Source organism: Rana temporaria, chromosome 2 (genome assembly GCF_905171775.1).
Source record: "Rana temporaria chromosome 2, aRanTem1.1, whole genome shotgun sequence".
Taxonomy (NCBI): domain Eukaryota; kingdom Metazoa; phylum Chordata; class Amphibia; order Anura; family Ranidae; genus Rana; species Rana temporaria.
In genome coordinates, this window is record NC_053490.1 from 82,188,905 (window position 1) to 82,207,568 (window position 18,664).

An 18,664-nucleotide genomic window follows, 5' to 3' on the forward strand; every position below is an offset into this window, starting at 1 on the left:
AAAATGGTCGTGTGTATGCGGCATAAGAAATGTATTAAAAGAACAGTATTCTACTCACAAGTAAAATAAATACATTAGCCATTCAGAAATTATCGTCCTGCGTCCTGGCCCCAATCTCCATTGCCCCATTACGAAGTCTATTTAGACGAAACATACGTCAGGACATACCGGTGACTTCAGCACGCCTGTAGGGGGGCAGGTTGATAATTTCTGGATGCCTGACGTATTCGTTTTACTTGCCCACTAATGCATGGCTAGACCTCATTTGGGGTCCCCTCTTCTGGTAAGCATCCATTCATTATTATATATGGCGGAGCACACACAAGGGATCACTTGGAGCACTTTTGGACTGTAATTAAGCATGTGAGTCACCACCAGTATGTGGAATTTGGATTTCTCTATCTATATCATCCACCAATTTTATGCCGCATTTGAAGATTTGGCATTTTGAATGGTAATTTTTGAGTTTTTTTATGCTTTTCACAGAATAATCGGCACTTTAATTGAAAATATTTTATCTGTATACATCACCTGGCACTTTATTGAATAATATAATTTATGAATGCACATGTTTACAGCTTTACATTTTTATATGGATGAATTATTTTTTTTGCACTTATAGCACATTATTCTCTCATTAGTGTATGAGCAATACATGATTTTGATTATTTGAATATACAGTGGGGCAGATTCACATAGAATCCGCGGCGGCGTAGTGTAAGCCATTTACACTACGCCGTCACAACTTGCTGGAGCAAGTGCCGTATTCTCCAAGCACTTGCTCCGTAATTTGCGGCGGCGTAGTGTAAATGGCCCGGCGTATGGCCGCGTAATTCAAAGGGGGCGGCTTGTATTTAAGTTAAGCGCGCCCCCGCGCTGATCGAACTGCGCATGCGCCGGCCGTAAAAATAGCCCAGTGCGCATGCTCCAGCTCACGACGGAAAACGTCAATGAAGCCGACGTGAGCGTCATTGACGTAAAGTCCTATTCGCGAACGACTTAGTAAAACGACGGAAAAAGACGACGCTGACCCAACGCCATACTTAACATGGCATACGGCGGACTGATGTAAGGTTACCCCTCATATAGCAGGGGTAACCTTACGCTTACGGAAACGACGTAAACGACGACGAGGCGGCGCAAAATCGTTCGGGAATCGGCGTATCAGGCTCATTTGCATAGTCAAATGAGAAATCAACGTAAACGCCACCTAGCGGCCAGCGTAGAATTACATCTAAGATCCGACGGTGTAAGTGACTTACACCTGTCGGATCTACGCCGTATCTATGCGTAAATGATTCTAGGAATAAGACGCATAGATACCAGGGGCCAAAAACAGAGATACGACGGTGTATCTTGAGATACACCGTCGTATCTCTTTTGATAATCTGGCCCAGTATGTTTGTTTGAGTATATTCACAGCGCAACACAATTTTTTTTGATTGTTATGTTTTAGTGTTGGGATGTGAAATACAGTGAGTGTAGCTGTTTATTAATTATTCATCACTGATTTTAGATCTGGACACTTATGCCGCGTACACACGACCATTTTTCATGATGCAATTTTTTTTAAATGTCATTAAAAACGATCGTGTGTGGGCTCCAGAGCATTTTTCATGACGTGAAAAATGGCCATTAAAAATTTAGAACATGCTTTATTTTTTCGTGTCGTTTTTCACGTTGTCGTTTTTTCACATCGTGAAAAACGGTCATGTGTAGGCTTTAACAACGTGAAAAAAAACTGCGCATGCTCAGAAGCAAGTTATGAGACGGGAGCGCTCGTTCTGGTAAAACTAGCGTTTGTAATGGAGATAGCACATCCGTCACTCTGTAACAGACTGAAAAGCACGAAGACTGAAAAGCGCCAATCGTCTCTCACCAAACTTTTACTAACACAAAATCAGCAAAAGCAGCCCAAAGGGTGGTGCCATCCGAATGGAACTTCCCCTTTATAGTGCCTTCGTACTTGTTGTACGTCACCGCGCTTTGCTCAAGCATTTTTTTTTTCACGATCGTGTGTAGGCAAGGCTGGCTTGACAAGAATCACATTGAAAAAAACTTCGTTTTTTCTAGACCATTAAAAATGGTCGTGTGTATGCGGCATTAGCGCAGATTATTTTCTTTGTTTATTTAAAAATATTACCAGGCCACTCAGTTAGGACAAAGGGCAGCAGTCAATGTTCAATTATCAGCCCGGCTATGTGTGATGATTGGTTCAGGACCATAGGCGTGCGCACAGTGTGTGCCAGGTGTGCCCAGGCACACCCTAATCACCCTGTACAGCACAGATTCCCTCTACTGCCCTCGCAGTGCTGCCAGCTTCCTTCCTCTCCTATCGGCTGTTGCTGCTGGGATGTTTTAGAAGTGAGGAAGGGGCCAGTAAATATGTAGTTTATTGGCCCCTTCCCTTTCTGAATGAACACCTTGAGCGATCGGTAGTGTGTGTTTGGGCTTTGGGGTGCACACCCTAATGCCATAGGCTGCGCACACCTATGTTCAGGACATTGCTTGAACACGGCATAGCAGTGCTCCACACACCCCAGCATATTACCGCTTGCTGCCATGTTCCCAGTGGAGTGCCTGGTTTGTCTTCATTCAATCACTTTAGCACCCTCGGCTCTCCCCTTAAGGTTTTGATTGGTTCTTACTTGTTTTGCTTTAGATGTTTACATTTTTATTTGTCTTGTAAAGATTCCTCTGAACTTGTACCATCAACTGTGTTTGTGCAAAAGCTGTTTTTTTCTTAAAATAAATGAAAAGTAAAAGTAGACTTATTATTAAATATTTGTTACATGTTATGCATACATGTTAATTACCTGTCACAGAGATCACAGAACTTCCCATGACAACGTTTTCATCTGCTTTTCTCCAGGGGACGGCACTGGGGTAGATTCAGGTACATTTGCACATTTTTTACGGAGGCGCAGCGCACCGTTTTGCTGCTGCGCCTCCGTAAATTACCTGCGCTACGCTCGATTCACGGAGCAGTAGCTCCGTAAATTGCGTGTGCGCTCCTGAAAAATGCCCGGCGTAATCGTGCGTAATTTAAATGATCTCGTAGGGGGCGTGGATCATTTAAATTAGGCGCGTTCCCGCGCCGAGCGTAGTGCGCATGCTCCGTCGGGAAACTTTCCCGACGTGCATTGTGGTAAATGACGTCGCAAGGACGTCATTTGCTTCAAAGTGAACGTGAATGGCGTCCAGCGCCATTCACGATTCACTTACGCAAACAACGTAATTTTCAAATTTTGCGACGTGGGAACGATGGGTATACTTAGCATTGGCTGCGCCTGCTAATAGCAGGGGCAGCCTTACGCAAAACCCGACGTACGCAAACGACGTAAACTGCGTACGCAGGGCGCGCGTACGATTGTGAATCGGCGTTAGTATGCAATTTGCATACTCTACGCTGACCACAACGGGAACGCCACCTAGCGGCCTGCATAAGAATGCAGCCTAAGATATGACGGCATAAGGAGCCTTATGCCAGTCATATCGTAGGCTGCAGTCGGCGTATCGAGGTTCCTGAATCAGGAGCATTCGATACGCCGGGGCAAGTAAGCAATTGCGCTGCGTAACTATGGTTACGCAGACGCAATTGCTCTCTGAATCTACCCCACTATCTTTGCCTCAGAGGTGACACACCAGAAATATTCCTAACACATCTGAGTCCCTTTGTGCAGCTGGCCCCATTATATACCCCCATTTGGTGTTGCCAACCGTCAGTATTTTTAAAAAACAGGCAATTTTCTCCTGCCAGTAAATGCCAGTAAAAGTAAAAGGTTGCCAGTAAAAAATATAGCTGTGATGCTCGGCTTGGTCCCAGAGCTGAGACCATACGAGCAGTGGGACTGGGCGGCTCACAGTGCCTGAGCATATTGTGTGATGTCATGGTGCAATGGAGCCAAGCAGAGTGGGTAGAGCCTCATATGGGGGTCTGCGGTATGGCGAGAAAGGCAGGCTGGGACCGGGACCTTCAGTGCTGTTTAGACTGGAGTGGACTGGAGGGACGACTCGGGTTTGAGAGAGACTGTCACTGTGACTCAGGAGGGGACGTGTTGTGTGTTTGAGGTCTCATCATCATCTGTGCTGCTGCACACTGCTGTCAGTGTCACTGTGAGAGTCAATTTTATGTGTGTGTGCCGCCCATTCTATTTTTTTGCCCTCCTGAGTCCTGTCCCTGAGCTACTTACTTACTATATTGAAAATAAAATAAGAAATATGTTTGTTGCCTTATTATGTACCTTACATCATATTGCTAACTGCATATTTTATTTGTTTGTAGCCATTCATAAGTTTCCATACTGGAGGTTTTCCTTTGAAGTCCCAACCTTGATTAATTGGAGAGGATAGACACTGACCCTGGTCTAGACCACATGGATGGGGCTCTCCTCTTCCTCCTCCCCGCCGTGACTGTTTCTCTTTTCCCATGCCCATTAGGACATTGCTTGTGGATCAGGACATATCCTCCTAGGGAACTACAATTGGCTGACACTCTTTATAGCCTAATTAAAGTAATACATTTTATGTTCATCCTATGGTCACACAATACCCTATGACTCTGGTCCTTCTTTGGGAATTTCGTGTTCAATAGATTCAGCACTTCTTTCTTCTTGAGCATTCTGTATCAGCAACATGCAGCAGTCATAAGACTTCTGAGGAAGCCTATATGGTGAAACATGTTGAGCAAAAGCCGCTGTAATGCTGTTCAAAATCGCATTTTGTGTGATGTTTTTTATAAGAATTTTTAATTTGATCTGAAAGAAAATGTATGTTTTCTTGAATTCTGCCTATTATGGGAATTTGTGATTTATGGCCCCTTAAAAGTCCTGCTTTGCTTTAACACTTTGGTTCTTAAATATGTGGGATGTGGTGCCTTTTGGCCCTTCACTACCCATTGAATTCACTTTAAATTGCTGTTTTTTTTTTAGTTACAGTATTTATGTATTAATGATTACAAAACCTTAAAGTGATATTAAAGGTTCAATTTTTTTTTTAAATAACAAACATATCATACTTACCTCCACTGTGCAGTTCGTTTTGCACAGAGTGGCCCGAACATCCTCTTCTGGGGTCCCACGGTGTCTCTCTCAGCGCCTCCCCACATTAGATAACCCCCTCTGGGAAGGTCTCTTGCGGGCGTGCTTTCGTGTCATAACTCCGCATTCATAGACACCGAGTGTATGACTCATCCCCGCCCCCCGGCGAGCGCGTCATTGGATTCGATTGACAGCAGCAGGAGCCAATGGCTGCGCTGCTAACAATCTATGCAATGATGAGCCGAGAAGCCATGGAGAGAGCGACGCAGGATCACGCCCATGGAAATTCGGGGCTCAGGTAAGTAAAACGGGGGGCTGGGGGGCCAGACACTGCAAGGTGTTTTTCACCTTAATGCATAGGATGCATTAAGGTGAAAAAACACAAAGGTTTCAACCCCTTTAATTTAGTCATTTTATATCTGCCTGCAGTCCAGCTTTAAATATAAGCTCTTGACTAAGCTATCCATCAATATAGATGTGCTGAACGTTATGACTTTTCTATGTGAACCCAAAGGAGTTTAAATAAATTAGTGAATTTTACTTCATCATATAACTTCAAATGTGACTTCATTGAAAAGTATAACTCTTACACCCCTGTTCCCTTCAAGTGTACAGCGTATTAGTATCAACCTAATATATAATTTTTCCAGAACCATTATGGGCTCGCTAAAGCCCTATAAAACACAATTTTTTTATGTGTGTACACGCTCACCTTTACAAGGAGGAATTATCTCCAATTTATATTCTGCTTTCAATCAAACTGTGGAGACCATCAAATCAAGCGTATTCTAGCCCTTGAAACAGGCTTTAACTTTCAACTATATCTCCCCTAGTGACACCTTGGCTGTATATTCCCCGCCAAGGACAGCTTTTAGGTGATCATCGATCAAGATAATGGATAGGGTTTACGCAGCATCAAAATAACACACTTTTAATGTCGTAATTCATCTAAATGTTGTCTGGAATTCAACAATAGAGGGACCATTGCACACACACAGTGGCAGTGTCCAAGTTTAAAAAAAAGCATATGATTGATTTACTTTACTTATTCAGTAAAGAGTACAAATTTTTAATTTTAGCAACCAACTAAAAATTACACTGCCTAACTTGGACAAGTTGAATTTTGATTGGTCTTCATGGGTGACTCATTTAAAGCTTATCTCTACTTTTTTTACCTCACTTTAAATAGTTTACATGGGCCAAGCTGGCCCAAACATTTCCTTTACTAATTGTTGTAGTCAATCTTTAATTTTGATTGGGCCCTGGGAAAACATTTTCTTGGGGCCCCCCCTCCATTCTGAGACATACAAAAAAATAGCAGATAGATGCAAAATCAGTTTACTGCAGCAGATCACGTAGCGATTGCCAGAGGTTACAGCCTATCCTTACCACTCACTGGTTGGTTGCTAGAGGTTACAACACATAATTTATGCTTGCCGATTGGTTGCTAGAGGTTACTGCAAATTATTAGTGCTCACTGATTGGTTGCTATAGGTTAATGCACATCATTACCACTCACTGAGCAGTGGAGCAATCCCAAATAATTGAGCAAGTAAAGCGGCACATTAATACACATACTACAGGAGAGGGTCAGAGAGTGCAGACATACTGCACGAGATTACCAGAGACTGCGGACATACTGCACAAGATTACCAGAGACTGCAGACATACTGCATGAGATTACCAGAGACTGCGGACATACAACACAAGATTACCAGAGACTGCGGACATACTGGAGTCTGCATGAGATTACCAGAGACTGTGAAATACTGCACGAGATTACCAAAGACTGCGGACATACTGCACAAAATTACCAGAGACTGCGGACATACTGCACAAGATTACTAGAGACTGCAGACATACTGCAGGAGATTACCAGAGATTGCAGACATGCTGCACGAGATTACCAGAGACTGAGGACATACTGGAGTCTGCATGAGATTACCAGAGACTGTGACATACTGCACAAGATTACCAGAGACTGCGGACATACTGCACGAGATTACCAGAGACTGCAGACATACTGCACGAGATTACCAGAGACTGCGGACATACTGCACAAGATTACCAGAGACTGTGACATACTGCATGAGATTACCAGATACTGTGACATACTGCACGAGATTACCAGAGACTGTGACATACTGCATGAGATTACCAGAGACTGTGACATACTGCACAAGATTACCAGAGACTGCGGACATACTGCACAAGATTATCAGAGACTGTGACATACAGAACGAGATTACCAGAGACTGCGGACATACTGCACAAGATTATCAGAGACTGTGACATACGGCATGAGATTGCCAGAGACTGCAGCATACTGCATGAGATTACCAGAGACTGCGGACATACTGCACAAGATTACCAGAGACTGTGACATACGGCACGAGATTACTAGAGACTGTGACATGCTGCATGAGATTACCAGAGACTGTGACATACTGCATGAAGTTACCAGAGACTGTGACATACTGCATGAGATTACCGTGAACTGCATGAGATTACCGTGAACTGCATGAGATTACCGTGAATTGGGGCCCAGATGACAGTTTTGCAGAGGACACAGGAGGCTGTATTTTCGCGCTAGCCAGCAGAGAGGGGGCGGGACCGGGAACTCCACTCGGAACAGAGCGGCTGTAGTTAGAGCCAGTGATCAGAGTGGGCGCGTCAGTGGAGCTCCTGGCCCCGCCCCCGGACCTCTGTATTCCCCAGCCAGTATAGAGGGCGCAGGGCCAGGAGCTCCACTGACGCGCCCACTCTGATCACTGCTCTAACTACAGCCACTCTGTTCTGAGCATACAGGCTACATGGGGCGGGGTCCCTTGAAGTTTTATACATGTGCTGTGTCCCGATATCTCAGTGTGAAGTGCTGCTACTAATGCTGCCCAGCTCTGCCCTATTGTTGTGTACAGATGACTCACCTGCAGACCCTGTGTTTACATGTAAATAACCATCATTCATATGCAAATAACGTCAGCATTCATATGTAAATAGTGGCATGTAGTGGCATTGATATGCAAATAAAGGCGGCATTCATATGTATATCATGCCCCTCTGCAGTGAGGAGATAATGTGCTGTAACCTCTAGTAACCAATCAGTAAGCAGTATTACTGTACAGTAATCTCTAGCAACTAATCAACAAGCAGAAATAATGTGCTGTAAGCTCTAGCAACTAATCAGTGAGCTGTAATGTGTGCTGTAACCTCTAGCAACCAGTCAGTAAATGGTAATGATATGCTGTAACCTCTGGCTGCCTGATCTGATACAGTAAACTGATTTCAAGTCTAGCTGATATTTATTGTATGTCTCAGAGCACATGGAGAGCAAAATTGCATGGGGGGGGGGGGGGGGCAAGATTTTTTTTGCCCATGGTCCAATGAATATTAAAGACGGCCCTGGCTGTAGTCAATGCTGCATCATACTGTATGTAGCATCAGTTACATAGAGTATAGAGCACTGTGACGGGGCAGAGGTACGGGGACTTCCCATCCGCAGCAGGAACAACAGCAAGTTGGGCTAAGCACTTATCATTTATTCAGAGGAAGCCTTCCTCTGATTGGCTGAGGCGTAGAGTCGGACGGAAGATGTCACAAACTCCAACTCAGCCATTCACAGGTAGATTTTTTTTTTATAAAAATACAAGACTTCCTGTAAATGACTAAGAAGCACTTATCCCTGCTTGACTTTGCTTTGACAGCAGACAGGAACTCCCCAGACCAGCTTGGACTAAACAAACTATTTCAATGATAAGGAAAGTAGAGTAGTAAACATACTGATTAAGGCTGGATTTGCATGATTAGTCCAGAAAACCCCACCTGTATTATTACTTTGAAGCATATCACTAAAAAAGATATCCCAATGATAGCTTAAAGTGGTTCTAAATGCTTAAAGTGGTTGTAAACCTTGGACATGAAATATGAACAAAGCATATCCCTCTATAGTGTGCACTTGTCTCAATTAGAAGCAATAAGTGTTATTTCTATCTGTTGCTTCATTGCTCTGCTATGAGCAGAGTAACGAAGTCGCTTCTGACAAGTTTTTCTGACACCAAGAGAAAGAAGGTGAGAATGGAGGGAGCTCCAGCTGATTGACAGCCGCAGCTTTGTTCCTGTGTGCTGTGTTAGAGGAAGGGGAGGGCAGAGCTCTCCTCACTGAACTCTGCAGAGTGTAACTTCCGCTCTCCACACCCTTTGTCTCAGGCCCAGTACACACGTCTGAGGAACTCGACGTGCCAAACACATCGAGTTCCTCCAGTTCCTTGAGTTCCTTCAGTGTGGAAGCCGCCGAGGATCTCGGCAGGGCCGACTTTCCTCATTGAACAACGAGGAAATAGAGAACATGTTCTCTTTTCGGCCCGACGAGTTGCTCGTCGGCTTCCTCGCTGAAAAGTGTACACACGACAGAGTTTCTCGGCAGAATCCAGCTCCGACCGAGTTTCTGGCTGAATTCTGCCGAGAAACTCGGTCGTGTGTATGGGGCCTCACAGCTCAGACAAGCTTTATGAATTTTGGACTTTGAAGGGATGTAGAGGAGGGAAGACTGCAGATAAACAGTTTTTTTTTTTGCAAGTTTATTGCAAGAAGGTTAACAAACAGCTTTGTCAAAAGCAACAAACGTTGTGAGCAAGATACAAGCAAGCAAACAAAGACAAAAAAAGAGGATTTTTCATTCAATTCTGTTTTTTGAAACTGCGTAAGAGAGGGGTGCACCGGTCCTGGATGTACTGCAATACCAGGTCGATGCGTGGAGTGAACAGAGCAAGCTCTTCTTCCATCTCCCTGTTCTAAAAATCTATTTAATATATGGTCCCCAGATAGGGGACGTATCCGATATTAAACTGATAAGAACAGATGGGGTTAAATGCAGATAAACAGGTACAACTTATGTAGCCCCTGTGTACTTTATGATACCGGTGCTAGTAAAATTTAGAGGTAGATCAGAGTGTAGTTAAACTCTGATCCAGATTGTTAAGTGCAAAACAGGGTCTCTGTCTCAGCTTGGCTGTGCTGTGGACTATTCTGTTGCGCTGGGGTGTTCTTCCAACCCCGGTGCCTCAGGTGGCAGCAGTGGAGTCAAGGTTTGGGTGCTCTTTCCCAGCAGCCAATCAGGAGGGTTTGACCTTGCTGTGCATGCTGGGGAGGGGTATTTATGAGGCAGACGCCATTGGTTCTGGGTCTTCTTCTTCGAGTGTGGCACCCACCTTCAGGGTGACCACATCATGGCGCCCCGGCCTTATGGTCTACCTGGCCAGGGCGTGCGTGCCATGCGGTGTTCCTGGTTTCAGGACCATGTTGGCCCGCAGCATCTGAATAGCGACGGGGACCCAGTGAGTGACTGGGTTCCCACCTTTGAGGATTCTAAGCTGTACTGCTGTTCGGTGGGGAGTCCGTCTGAGGAGCGTTATTGGGAGGCTGGCGATCCAAAAGGGCCTCGGCAAACCACCGGGGATCAAGGTAGCTGGACACTGAGGGATTGATCACCTGACGGTATCTGGGCGACAAGTTGAAGGAGATCCAGGCGTAATTCATCTAAGGAGGGATATCTCCGTGATTACAATCCAGAGAGGGCCTGTGGCAGAGGTATCTTTCTGAGGCTCACCAAGGAGGGTCTGTGGCAGAGACTTTTCCTCAAGTTCAAGTTCACCAAGGAGGGTCTGCGGCAGAGACTTATCCTACAATTGTCCGAGTAAAACTCCGGCTGCCAGGTCAGTGAGAGAGGCCTGTCCGGGTACACTAAACCCAGAGAAGTGGCGCAGAGAAGTGTTACGCTTGGGAGAAGGACTGTTTCCCTATCATCACGCCTGAATCTGCTATTCTCTCTTTTTCTTCAATTTTGCTTTCCTCACCACAAGTTTATTTTTTTTACCCGGCTGGGTAATAAAAGAGCACAGCAAAGAACACCTGTTGCTGACATTCCTTTACTCCTACCAAATGCAATACGCATCATTCACCCCTAGGAATTCGGGGGAGCCATGAGGTAAATGTGCCACCCAAAACAACCAGTAGCTCCTCCGGAGTTAATGCTACACGTGGGGGCTCGCCTGGGATTGGCTGTTACCTCCAAATACCCAAATTCAGAAGTTTAATCTGCCATTAATTCAAGGAATTGTCGTGTGTTAAATTGTGCCTGGTGAGGAAGATGTTAACGTCACCATTGAAGCTGGACGCACGTGCGGCGAAGCCATGTGCGCCTGTCATGTGTGAGAAAATAACTCAGGTGGTAGGAGTCACCCACCCCTGCGTAAGACGCAGACTGAGTTTGGCACCAAAGAACAGAGTGATTGCCCGCCCACGATAGAAGGTTGTGCGAACATGTCTGTGCCATCAACGCCATTTGGAAAGCTGTGACCCCCGATGTCTGTGCCGGGAGTCAACGTGATGTCTGCTACTGCTGGAGTCCCCCTGACAGATACCGGAATTCGAATGCGGACCCAGGGGAAGTTCGTCCTGTTTTCCATCGGTAGCGCGTGAGGCCCACGGACTGTCCTGCCCCCGCTGTTCGGAGTTGGCGGTCCGTCTTTTGCCCTTTGCCAGATGCAAGAGATACCGGAGTTATTTATTCCAGGTGGAGCCACCGACTGAACCTCCTCTGGAGTATAAGGTGGACTGAATCACTGGGACTGTGACCGCGGAGTAGGAGGCCTCATGGCCAGAGCCCTCTACAACTACTGTGATCGCTGATCCGGAGACCGTGACCATCTCCTCTACATTAACTCTGCCATCGGCTGCTACCCCAATCGTGTCACCGGAGGTAAGCGATACGAATGATAAAGAGTGTGTGCCTAGTTTGGAAGCAGATGCCGTACCGGAGACGGCGCTGACCAATGTGTTCTCTGTGTGGCACGCTATTGCTAAGATGGGACCCGCTCAGGCCTCCCGCAGCTGTGGTCGAGGCCTGCCTGTGAGCAAGAATAATACAGCCAATTTCTTTGCCGGAGGGCGTACATGCCTGCCCGCTGAGGAGTATGATACATTGGACTCTTTATCTGATGATGGGGATAATAAATGGTTTGAACCGGAGTTTTCCGAGTCGCAGTGGGGTAAAAACTCCCGGGCCAACAAGTCCCGTAGACACAGGAGACATGTCAAGAATGCCACACCACCTGCAGGTGTCCCACAGCTAACATGGAAAGTTGGAGTGCCAAGCACCAGTGTCATTAAATCCATGCCTGCTCTTCTGCCTGTACTGAAGAGAGCTCCCAACGCTATTGTCCCTCAAGGACTTGGGAACCCCCGTACCTTGCCGCGGCTGGCCCGCCTGCAACGCATCTTTATGAGAAAGGTAGCCATGGATTACGGGAGAGAGTATCCCTATGTGTCTCTAGCCCTTATGCCCGTGATTGAACAAAAGAAAGAGGACTGGTACCAGGACGCAATATGGGAACGCTTAAATGTACCAAAGGCCGCCCCGTGACACGGACTTTGCCTTCATTTATTTGAGCCATCGGTATGATGATTGCTTGAGAGACTGGAGCCCTGGCCGGTACATTTTCAGCGACAGAGTGGTTCTTAAATGTCACAACTACAAATCAGCGAGGGGACATCATCACTCTGCCGGATCCAAGGTTCTACAAGTAGGCCCAATGCCTGCATTGTCACCTTTATTTGCTGCTTTAAAGAAGTTACAGACGGGAACTGTTGTCCCTTTCCAGTTTTTGTTTTCATTCCACCGGATCCACACTTTGTTGTTTGTGCAGAACTTCGGGGGGTTTTGATAAGTTAGTGATGATAGGGTCCTGCCGGCTTCTTCACAGCACCAGGAAAAGAAAGAAGAAGAGGAAACAGTTTTTTATATGTCTCTTTTTCTACTGATTGTTCTAAGTGAGCAATGGACTGCCTTATCCTGGTAGTACCAGCGCACTGACCACTTGGGGCAGTGTTCTGCAACTTCTACCAGCGCAGAAAAAAAAAACTATTGTACATAACCATGTTTTTTTCCTTAGCCTTGCAGCAGAGAAAAAAATATATAAATATGATTATTGTCGTTTTATATACCTCAGCAGTCACTTATTGAATGTCTCTTTGGGAGGAAGGGAAATTTCGCCTTCTGACGAGAGGGTGCAGTTTCAGTTCCAACCTTAGTGACTGTATATGTACAGTTGTTTGGATGCGTTTCTCTGGGAGGAAAGGGGGTTTCACTTTAGTTGGCAGAGGTGCAGCTCCAGTTCACCCCTCAGGGACCAAAAATGTATAATAGTTAATGTATATTTGTATATGGTTTTTTTTTGGGGTTCTTCCAATTTTTTTTTACAGGTGGTATGACCAGCTTTCAACAACTAACGGAGAATGGGGCAGAATAGATAGTCAGGAGTGTAAAATTTGCTATTTTGGCACTGTACATTAATGCTTACATGACAATGTTTTAAAATGTTTGTAATTTTCTATTTTCTTCTTTTCTACTATCCTTTTCTATTGTTATGCAGATTCAGGTCAGGTATTCAGGAGTGAATACCTTTTCTTGAGACACTGAGGACAGTGTCTATTCAGGTGGGGGGAGTGTGTAGCGCCTGTGTACTTTATGGTACCGGTGATAGTTAAATTTTGAGGTAGATCAGAGTGTAGTTAAACTCTGATCCAGATTGTTAAGTGCAAAACAGGGTCTCTGTCTCAGCTGTGCTGTACTGTGGGCTATTCTGTTGCACTGGGGTGTTCTTCAAACCCCGGTGCTGCAGGTGGCAGCAGTGGAGTCAAGGTTTGGGTGCTCTTTCCCAACGGCCAATCAGGTCTGACACAACGCATCTTTGATGTAGGTTAAGAGCCTCTGACAGAGGCTCTTTACCACGTTATCAGCTGTGTCCAATTACAGCTGATCACAGTGTAAATAGGAAGAGCTGTTTTTCGTCTTTTCCTCCTCTCACACTGACAGATTTGAATAGAGGAGAGATGATCGGCTGCTCTCATGACAGGGGGGGTCTGCACTGATTGCTTATCACCAGGACCACCAGGTAGGCCAATCAATGCCTATCAGTAAAGTCTGCCAGTGCCTCCTGATCAGTGCTGCCTATCAGTGCCACCTATCAGTGTCCATCAGTGCTACCTATCAGTGCTGCATATCAGTGCCACCTATCAGTGCCCATCAGTGCTGCTTATCAGTGCCGCCTATCAGTGCCCATCAGTGCTGCATTTAGGTGCCTTATTATTAGTGTAGAAAACAAAATAGTGTAGCGCTAAATATATGTGACAAACTGAAATGAACATTAATTGAATAAGAAGGACTATAAAAATTTGTCTTATAGTCATGTAGTGTTAACACCAGTTAAGTGCTTCAAAGTCCATAATGAATGGTAAACAATGACAGTCTTAGTAAAATTCAAAATTGAAAAAAATTCCAAAAAAGGTGTGACATATTATGGAATGTAGAAGTGAAATTTGATAGTAGATCCACCACCAAGGTATAAACTGGAGGCTTACCAGAGAAAGTGGACCTAAAAAAGCATATACTTAATAGGTCATAAATGCTTATAGAGGATAGCGGTGTCCCGGTTCCAAAGCAGCTTGTAGACAGAGGGGTAGACCTCTAGGGGTTTCAACTGTATATGCGATGTATATAGAATTGATGAGGGATGGTGCCAAATAACCATCAATGTTGACCATGGGCAATATCCACAAAATCCGGAGGCTCAGAGTGTATATAACAAAGAAAAGAAAACGAGGATGCACATAGTGTAAATCTGTTTGGACCATTTACTTGGCAGCAAAGGTATAAAATTAACACTCACATTTCAGTAGATGTAAACAGGCATGTAATAATAGCAGTAGGGTCAGCATGGAGTCCCGACGTGTTTCGATCTCTAGATCGTCATCTGGGGTGCTGGAATGCATCGGGACTCCATGCTGACCCTACTGCTATTATTACATGCCTCTACCACAGTGACCCTGGCTAATGTTTATTTTCCAATTTCTGATCACCTCAATTTTCTGCGGTCCTTGGTCCCAATTCTATTGGGATTCCGTGAGGGTACTTTTCTGCTTGGTGGGGATTTTAATTCCTCCCCAGAGAGGAGTCAAAAAGGCCTATGATGAAAGGTACACCATTCCTACTGTGAGACACGGAGGTGGATCGCTGATTTTTGGGGATGTGTGAGCTACAAAGGCACAGGAAATTTGGTCAAAATTGATGGCAAGATGAATGCAGTATGTTATCAAAAAATACTGGAGGAACATTTGCATTCATCAGCCAGGAATCTGCACATGGGACGTACTTGGACATTCCAACATGACAATAATCCAAAACACAAGGTCAAGTCCACCTGTCATTGGCTACAGCAGAAAAAAATGAGGGTTCTGGAGTGGCCATCTCAGTCTCCTGACCTCAATATCATTGAGCCACTCTGGGGAGATCTCAAACGTGCAGTTCATACAAGACAGCCCAAGAATTTACAGGAACTGGAGGCTTTTTGCCAAGAGGAATGGGCAGCTTTACCATCTGAGAAAATAAAGAGCCTCATCCACAAATACCACTAAAGTCTTCAAGTTGTCATTGATGTTAAAGGGGGCAATACGCGATATTAAGAACTGGGGTATGTAAACTTTTGACCAGGATCATTTGGGTAATTTCTGCTGTCATTATGATTCAAAATGAGTAAACACAGTTGATTGATAATAAATGGCTTCAGCCATGAGTGAAAGGAAAGTTGTTGTGTTATCATTCATATTCTCTGAAAATTGGGCAATAAATCATAAATTCTGCCAGGGTATGTAAACTTATGAGCACAACTGTACATTACATATCCTTAATGACTGTATAAACGTTATAGGTTTATCGTTTAATAATCTATAAACTTATATCATATACTTTCTCATTAGACATTGAGGGTGTTGCCCGGAAAAACAAGAACACAAAAAACTAAACCCAGTAAAGAATTCTGTTAAGCAATCAATGAAACGGTTGAATTAATCTTGTTATCCTCTGTATGCATGACTCTGTCCTCGGTATCACACCCTCCTGTCACAATTGTTGTTTGTCTTGTGTGTACTTTGTTAGTATTGGGTGTAGTGTACAATTGTGGTAGCTGTTTGCAGGAAGGTGACCAGAAATCAGGCATCCACTGTATATAACATCTCACGACATTCATTATTTGCATTTTTTTTTTTACAATACGTACATGTGAACAATGTTTCCTCTTTATGCTCAACAGTAGGAATGTCACAATATTTACCACTGAGCTTATGAAGTCGTTTCACAAAATGATATGCCTCCATGGTAAAACATAAAATAGCACCCCCTACCTCTGAGTAGTGAATAAGGCCCTCCAGGCTACTCAGTGGGCTAGTATTTCAATCTCAGGGTCTGGTCCTTGGTGTATACGAAAAATAAATTGGGCGCCAGTCACTTTAGTTTTTACTGCTGAACTCAACTTAGGAAAAGGGGCCCAGGATACCCAAAAATAGCACAAACATAGGACATGTATTCTGAAGTAGCAGTAATAGTAGCAGTAGGCCCATTCGCTGCCAGAGATTTAAAGAAAAAAAATTGCCCATGTTTAAATGTATATTTTAGGTCTGAAGTGGGGCTGCGAAAGTTTACTTTTCCTATTAAGTTGGTGATTGGTTACTCTGACTGCCTAGCAACCAATTACCAGCTTGTTAATAGGAAAAGTTAACTTTGGCCACTCCCTTGTCCAGCGCTGTGCTCCGCTGTAAGTCTCTCTGCATCCTAAATTAGTGAAAGTGTCATTCATTGGTTTTAATATTTGTTAATGCTATATTTAATATAGCATTAAAATATTTACTTAACAAGGCGGCAGCAATGATGTGTACAGTGCCAACGTAGCCCGTCATATTTAATGCTTACTGTATTTGCTGGCGTATAAGACTACCTTTTACACTTAAAAAAACTGGCCAAAAAGCAGGGGTCGTCTTATACGCCAGGTCAGCTGCTCGGATGCCTGCTGGATGTGCGGTAATGCTGTATGTAGCTTTGGCTACATGCAGTACATACCGCTTAGCCAATCCCGGTGAGCAATGTATTCAAATGAATACAGAGTCTGCTCAGATTGGAGTAACAACCTCTGCCAATCCGAGCAGGCTACATACAGTAGCCTGCTCGGATTGGCTTTGAGAGTCAGAGAGGCATGGGCCGATGATGTTACAGCCTCTGCCAATCCAAGCAGGCTTTGTATTCATTAATAGAATACATTGCTCACCGTGATTGGCTCCAGCTCCAGCCAGAAGGAAGAAGAATAAGGCTCCAGAAGGAAGAAATATGAAGCCGCAGAAGGGGGGGGGGGGGTCGTCTTATAAGGTGAGTACAGGCAAAGAATCTTAAACTGTAAAATTAGGGGGTCGTCTTATATGCCCGGTCGCCTCATACACCTGCAAATATGGTATTTTATTTATCACAGTCAGATCAATGAAATATGTTAATATTTTTAAAGTTGTTGTTGCTGTTAATATTTATAATAATTTATGAGAGCATGTTTAGGGGGGAAAATTAGGGTAGGGCCGGGGCAGAATAGGGGTTGGGTGGGGCAACTGGTGGCAAGTAACTCTTACGGCCTGGCTAGTAGCTCAGAACTTTACATTTTGAGCCCTGTGCTAGTGCAAATAAATAAATAAAAATTATATTTTCAGACGGCAGAGACCCTACAGAATAAAATGGTGGTAGTTGCATTTTTATTTCAAATGTGGGTTTTAAACCCATATTTTCAGTCAAAAATGCACTTAAAGTGGTTGTAAACCCTTACAGCACACTTGTATTACAGGTAAGCCTATAATAAGACTTACATGTAGCTACCCTGGATATCCCCTGTATTTGCATGTGCCGATGTAATCATACGTACGTGCCATTGCTTTCAGTGACTGTGCTGTTACTGGCGGGTCCATCGCGCATGTGCGAGAGTGATGTCATAGCGGCTTGGGCCAATCACAGCGCCGGAGCCACGATAACCGCAAGTAACTGCGGGACGACATGTTGCCGGCTGTTGCTGTGTCGGGCACCGCAGCGGGGGCTTCGATCCCAGGTGAGTATTACATATTGAGCTAGTATGCTATGCATACTAGCTCATTATGCCTTCGTCTTTTTTTGTAAAGTGTGTTTAAAACCACTTTAAATTAATTTCCACTGGAAAGATATATGTGTTACATACTGTAAGAGATAATTCAGCGTCACTTTGTATTGGAAATTACTCAGGCCAGGCGAGCCATGCCCATATAAATATAGCCTAGAGAATGTACATCTTTTTATATTGCATGGGTAGGGGCACTAGTAAGAAAGGAGGGGGGAGTTGGTGGGGGGCACTAGTAAGAGAAGAGAAGGGAGTTGGTGGGGGCACTAGTAAGAGAGGAGAAGGGAGTTGGTGAGAGAGTTGGGGGGGCATTAGTAAAAGAGAAAGGAGGAATTGGTAAGAGACCTTGGGGGGGCATTAGTAAGAAAGGAGGGGTAAGGTGGTGAGAGAGCTGGGGAAGCACTAGTAAGAAATAAGGTGGGATTGGTGAGAGAGCTGAGGGGCATTACTAAGAGTGGAGGAGCGAATTGGTGAGAGAGTTGGGGGGCATTGGTTAGAGAGCTGGGGGGGCATTGGTGGGAGAGCTTGGGGGCATTAGTGAGAGCTGGGCGCATTGGTGAGAGAGGTGGGTTTTTTTTTTTTTTTTTTTTTTTTTTTTCGTTTTTTTTTTTT

General features: G+C 44.6%; 1 pseudogene; it reads right to left on the minus strand.

Moving 5' to 3' along the window:
• Nucleotides 1-9,744: 9,744 nt before the first annotated feature.
• On the minus strand, nt 9,745-9,924 carry LOC120929911 (annotated as a pseudogene).
• Nucleotides 9,925-18,664: the final 8,740 nt, after the last annotated feature.